This window comes from Orussus abietinus, unplaced genomic scaffold, assembly GCF_000612105.2.
Source record: "Orussus abietinus isolate OABI.00-Male unplaced genomic scaffold, Oabi_2.0 scaffold186, whole genome shotgun sequence".
Lineage (NCBI taxonomy): Eukaryota > Metazoa > Arthropoda > Insecta > Hymenoptera > Orussidae > Orussus > Orussus abietinus.
In genome coordinates, this window is record NW_019394344.1 from 68,824 (window position 1) to 75,417 (window position 6,594).

At 41.7% G+C, this 6,594-nt stretch overlaps 3 non-coding genes across 3 annotated transcripts; 1 reads left to right on the forward strand and 2 right to left on the reverse strand.

The window, feature by feature from the left end:
• Window positions 1-2,403: 2,403 nt before the first annotated feature.
• Window positions 2,404-2,565, forward strand: LOC111673888. Its single transcript, XR_002762144.1, has one exon. It is a non-coding gene; the product is annotated as a U1 spliceosomal RNA (small nuclear RNA).
• Window positions 2,566-3,526: 961 nt separating this feature from the next.
• Window positions 3,527-3,688, reverse strand: LOC111673887. Its single transcript, XR_002762143.1, has one exon. It is a non-coding gene; the product is annotated as a U1 spliceosomal RNA (small nuclear RNA).
• Window positions 3,689-4,458: 770 nt separating this feature from the next.
• LOC111673886 lies at window positions 4,459-4,620 on the reverse strand. Its single transcript, XR_002762142.1, has one exon. It is a non-coding gene; the product is annotated as a U1 spliceosomal RNA (small nuclear RNA).
• Between the last annotated feature and the right edge of the window lie 1,974 nt (window positions 4,621-6,594).

A 6,594-nucleotide genomic window follows, 5' to 3' on the forward strand; every position in this document is an offset into this window, starting at 1 on the left:
TGGTTTGAAAAACATATACTGGTATAATATCAGGAAGCAAAGGTCTTTCCAAATTGGACACGGGACTGAAACCGTAAATGTAATACCACTTAGTTACGACGTTCGGCTCTTTGAATATTCCTTTAAATGACAGTAAGAAGATTTGCGAAAGCCTCGAAAAGGAAATCCGTACGTCAAAGAGATGTCTTTGCATGCTGAGATAAAAATCGGAGATGAAAAAGATGTGGGAAAGGTGGTTTCAGAATTTTCCTTCCTATACCTATTTATTTGTGTGGGTTATTTTTAAGCCCTCCTAAAATGTTACGTCTCAATATTTCCATGCCGCAGATTAATAATTTCAAAGCACCATAACAACGGAATACTAAGAATTGCAACTGCCCCACTTTGTTGGACAGTCCTCGTCACCTAACTCTATTTATAAAGTGCAACTGTCAAAGAAATAATTTTCTCTCTATTTCAATTTACATACAGTTTTCCACTGCTTAAAACTTGTAAGCTCCCCGTGAGGGTCGTTTAATAAAGACAGATTATTAAAAATAGCAATTTCTCGACAGTGTTAGTCAGCTTTTTACGCGGATGTCGGTTTACAGAGTGCAAAAGCGAAAGAAAAAATGTCTCCATTTCGTTTCACGTAAACTGTTCTATTACTTAAAGCTTGTAAGCTCGCCGCGAATGTCGTACAGTAATTAATCGTGTCCAGCTCCGTTCTGGAGCTTAACATCCCGAAACCGGTGCTTCTGAAACAGGGGCGGGAAAGCTCGGGGTGCAGGAAGGCGTGTCAATAAAGCGACTGTAAACTCGACAAAATATCCTGGGAGAGTTGAAAAGCTAGGCTAAGAGACAAAGGGGGAGGGGTGCGACAGAGAGGGAGAAGGTTAATTTGACCGACCCCGACAAGGTGGTACGTGGGAAACCACAATGCGGCGTGAATCCTCCTCGCAAACGTTACTTGTTTCAAAACCTTGGCAACTAGTCGCTGGCAAACGGATAAACTTTGCCTTGACGAATCGTGTCTCTCGGAGTTTGGCCTGGAACGTTTTGCCGAAGACATTTAGCGCTAAATCGACCAAACGTGTCGTACCTGCAAGATAAGGCATTCAGTTTCTAAAATACTTTTCCAACCGACAATTTACATCGGTTATATTGCTATTATAACGTTCTTTTGTCTTAATGTGGTAACAAATAGTAACCTTTATATTTCACATGTCTCTTAAGAAATCGAAATTAGATTATGGCGCGACAAATTAAACTAATACGCGCGGTAGGGTCGCAATGAAAGAATGAAATCGGGCTATAGCGATATAAAATGCTCTACATAAATCCTAATGATTTAAATCGCAATATGGTGGAATATAGATCGATAGATTCGACTGGTCTCAATTCAGAGTATTCGATGTAGTCGGTGCAGGCGATCGATGGAAGGCTGCTCCGTCGATGAGCGGTAACAAACGTCACCCAATTGTTGCTCAAATTTTGGATCCTTGGATCGTGAAGTCCTTCGTGATGCGTCCTGGACGAAGGTTGCGGGTCGACAGAGCGAGCGCGGGCCTTCCGATCCCTCCGAAGTTGTCGCACCAGAGAGACTACGCGGCAACCCTGTAGAGGCCTCACAAATCGGTTACAGGCGATTGCGCGAATATTCAAAATGAAAATACCGTTACATTATACACGTAGTGTTTGAATAAATACACGTAAAAATATATTTGGTTGTGTCAATAAAATTTTTGTTCATTCAGTCATATTACATGGTCATTATAGGACAACCAATATTTTTTTTTTCATGTGGCAAAATTCTTTCACTAGTAATAGTTGATAATATCGAATATTACACCCAGTTTGGAGAAAGGTTTAATAAATATTTCGACGTTTTGATGTACATAGAATGACTTTTTCATGACACATTAAAAAGAGCAAGTATATAATATCGCTGTATAAAATTGACGTGCCAGTGTCATCGGTTACATATCAACTACAGTTCTTGTACTTTACAAACGTTATTTAGAACTTGGTTCGATATTTTGACTGAGTTGCAAAATTGAACATTCAACTCATGTAGAAAGTAAATCCAATGGTGATTAATCTGTTAGAAAATATCGAGGTGAAGGTAGAAGATAACAAAAGTGTACAAATTTGATTAAATAGTGATATTTCCTTTTTTGATGTGGAGTTATTCAAGCACCTTGTTCTGAAAGGGTTGAACAAAGAGTTAAGATGATTTACCAAGTTCGAAAACAATGTTGCTCGGCGGTCTGTGAATGGATTTTGGTTTTGCTATTTGGGGTGGAACGGTCTATTGGCTTTCTTAACTGGCATCGCTTTCGCCAGGGTGCGCAGGGCGCAGGGTTTCCCGCAAGCGAGGCGCCAGCTGGAGGCTTTAAGTATCAGCGAGTCACGGCGGAAAGCATACTTACCTGGCGCAGAGGTTACCGTGATCATGAAGGCGGTTCCTCCAGGGCGAGGCTCCTCCATTGCACCACGGTCGAGCTGACCCTTGCGAATATCCCTAATGTGGATATCTCGGGCGTATAATTTTTGTTAGTCGGGACTGCGTTCGCGCTATCCCGGATAATATATATAAACATACTTACCTTTAGTATTTTTGAATTTGAACATATTTCTGTCTACTTCAATTGTAGAAATACTGTTCAAGAAATAGTTCATAAGTATGTCGAATCCCCGAGTGACTTTGTAATGGGAGCTAAACTTAGAATTATGTTCGATTCCGTCCACTTTTGTCAACTCCATTTTCAGAAATAAACTATTATTTCGGTGTACTTGATATAAAAGTTAGAAATTATGTTTCAGGGTTGAACGCTTGTAAGATGAGCACTATTCGGATAAGCATTTGTTATTTTTACTTAATTATCTCAATGGAGAGTGTAACTCAGCATTTCATTCTCGGATCACGTTCTTACACCGAGAAAAAAATTCATTTAGTTGAAATAAATTGTCGTCATTCTGAGGAAACGTTGCACCCGATTTATTCAAGTAAAATAGTTGTTCTTTGAATTAACAAAATATTTCTTTCGTACTATTTCAAGAAATATTCATTTTGTTCAATGAATCTTTTTTTCTCAGTATCCGTACGCGAATTTTTTTCAATGTTAATTCTTTGACGTCTATGTTTAGTCTAAGTTCGATCATTCCATATAGACAATGCACACTAGTCATGCGATCGATTCATGTGGTACATTCGAGTATACCCCTTGCGAGGCCTAGATCTAATTCTACGAAGGCGCTTCTAACCGCTTTTCGCAGTTAAATGTTGAAACATGTAAAATTATTTTAGATGCTACTTTCATTCTAAGTTGACTTCGGATACATTAAAATCTATGGTGGGAATTTAGTAAGAAATTGTGAGAACTTACTTTTTCTGTAAACAAAACGATTATGAAGCCCCCTTTACAAATAAGAAAACAGTGTAGAGAAGTTGTAATTAGAAAATTCAGTCAAATATTTCTAGATTTCGTACGAGTTCTGAGCTTCTAAAAATAACTATTCAGGGAGTCTATGGTTAGTTTATTGTCCGGGATAGCGCGAACGCAGTCCCGACTATCAAAAATTATACGCCCGAGATATCCACATTAGGGATATTCGCAAGGGTCAGCTCGACCGTGGTGCAATGGAGGAGCCTCGCCCTGGAGGAACCGCCTTCATGATCACGGTAACCTCTGCGCCAGGTAAGTATGCTTTTCGCCGCGGCTCGCTGATACTTAAAGCCGCGGAGCACGCAGATGCTTGCGGGAAACTCGGCTCCATCCTGCGCGCTCTGCCGGCAGCGCGCGAAACTAGCAGCGCCGCAGCTTCGAGCGCACGTGGTAGCAAGTACAGTCGCTATTACAAGTATTCGACCTACAGACCTCCCCTCAGAACGAACATATTTCCTTTATTGAAAATTCGTAGAATTTGTAACTACCGCGGAAAATAATAATTCTTGCAGAATATTTGTTGGTTTAATTTCCTTAACGAACTTTTTCAAACATTTTCTATGTAACGTATAAACATTCGAATGAGCAGGAGGGCGCAATTTGAATTTTCCTTTTATTGTGCTTGTAGTCTCACCATGACTATGATGACTAACATGATATAATGGTATCAAGGCCTAGAGCCCGTATGCAATTATCAGTTGCACGACAGTTTAGTCACGTGAGTGACTACACGTGTCTGCACGATACACGCTTACGTGCAACTGATCCGCAACTGCAAGTTTTTGTATTTTGATGCATTTAGTTCCAACATAATGATTGGTAGATGTTTATTTTTTAGATCAGTATTAAACTAGGGAATTATTTCAGCTACTTGACGATGGTCAGCCATTATTATTAGTAAGATCGTAATATGAACATAAGATCTAAAATTCTTGGTACACATAAAAACTCATTTAAGTAAGAACGGATATAATCGTACAAAGTGTTTGTACAATACCCGGATGATAGGTACTATTTTTCTAATAATTATCCGGGATAGCGCGAACGCAGTCCCGACTAACAAAAATTATACGCCCGAGATATCCACATTAGGGATATTCGCAAGGGTCAGCTCAACCGTGGTGCAATGGAAGAGCCTCGCCCTGGAGGAACCGCCTTCATGATCACGGTAACCTCTGCGCCAGGTAAGTATGATTTCCGCCGCGTTTCGCTTATACTTAAAGGCTCGCTCTGTCATAGTCGCCTGCGGGAAACGAGGAGAGACGCCGCCGCGCAGCGGCGGATTTGGGAACTAGGGCTACTCAATATTAGAGCGCCAGTTCGCCTAGGAGCCAGGTGGACCCGAGCCGGTATTCAACTTCCATGATGTGCATCATAATGAAGAACATATTGTTACATTATTATAAATATTACACGTCTCGTTTGAGCAAGTACAATTTGATTTTAAATACGATGTATCATGTTATTCTTGCATAAATATTTCAGGCTCTGAGGCAAAGCTTTATGAATGGAATCTACTAAGGCAGTTGAGAATGACAAATGAATATCCACTTCAACTGTTGCAATCATAATCAACAATTGTTTCTTCCGAATGCACTGCAGGGGGATAATCCGTTTGTGATGGAGGATACATTTCCGGAAAAATTTTCATTATCAAGGACTATTTAATTTCATATACCGGATTCTGAATTTTTAGATATTTGAATTAACGAACTTATCAGCGAAAGTCTTTTCTTAAACCTCAAGATTTCTTAAGAGCCCGTTAAAACCGTTGTAAACGGATTTTGCGATCGGCTGCAAGGGCGTGCGATAAAGATAGTCTGACGATGGGAAGATGGATGTGCTCTCAGCTGCGAAATAAGAAAAGTAGAAGTGGATTTCTTCAATGTTCCACTTATCAACACGGCGGTGCCTTCCATACCGACCGTCGGTCGCAACGCAGGTACCTAGTATCGATAACTCGCGTCGAATTTACGCGCCTCGGCCGGCCCAGTTCCCCGCGTCGTCTCCTTGCTCTCGGTCTTGTTCACGAATATTTATTCGGTGATTCCTAACCGTCGTACAAGGGGAGCCGATAAATCCCCAAGATGCATCCACCGCGAAACAAATATCTCGCGCCGGGCGAGGATTTATTTCGCTTCTTCGGCCGCGTGTTTTTCCCTCCCAATGGCGGGCACCATGCGGAGATTAACGAACGTCGCCGTTTAATCCAGGGAAATCGTTTAAGAAATTGATACCACCGTCTTTTCGATACACTTTGCGCCTGGAATTTCCGAAATTCTCGCAAATTAAGTCTATATCGCGCGGAAAGGAGCATACGGAAAGGATGAAATACAAAATTTGCATCGGCCGGAAGTTTTGGCGAGGTTTAATCATTGCGAGCGCCACGGACGGACAACGCGCAAAATGGCGGCTTACGCAGGGGATGTCATGAAGAAATTTATATCGGATCTTTTCGGTATACATCTCACGTAATCTTCCCAAAATTTTCCCTAATTAATCTTGAATCCTGCGGAAATGAAAGTATGGGACGAGAAATTCTCATCAGCTGGCAGTTTTAGCGAAGACTCATCGTCGCGAGCGCCGCGGACGGACGACTCGCACAATGACGGCCTTCACAGTGAACGCGTTTTTAAAATAACATCGCCATCATTCCGATGTACTTAACATCTAAAATTTTCGACATTTTCGCTAATTAAGTCTAAATCCTGCGAAAAGGAGGACGTGGAGTTGATGGAACGAGAAATTTCGATCGATCGGTAGTTCCAGCGAGGATTAATCGTCACGAGCGCCGCGGACGGACGACGTGCGAAATAGCGGCCTCGTTGGGGCCTTCATGGCGGCCTTCACAGTGGACGCGTTTTTAAATAAATATCGCCATCTTTCCGGTGTACTTTATGTCTAAAATTTTCGACATTTTCGCTAATTAAGCCTAAATCCTGGGAAAAGGAGGACGTGGAGTTGGTGGAACGAGAAATTTCGATCGATCGGTAGTTCCAGCGAGGATTAATCGTAGCGAGCGCCGCGGACGGACGACGCGCGAAATAGCGGCCTTCGTTGGGGCTTTTATGTCGGCCTTCGCAGTGGACGCGTTTTTAAATAAATATCGCCATCATTCCGGTGTACTTAACGTCCAAAATTTTCGACATTTTCGCTAATTAAGCCT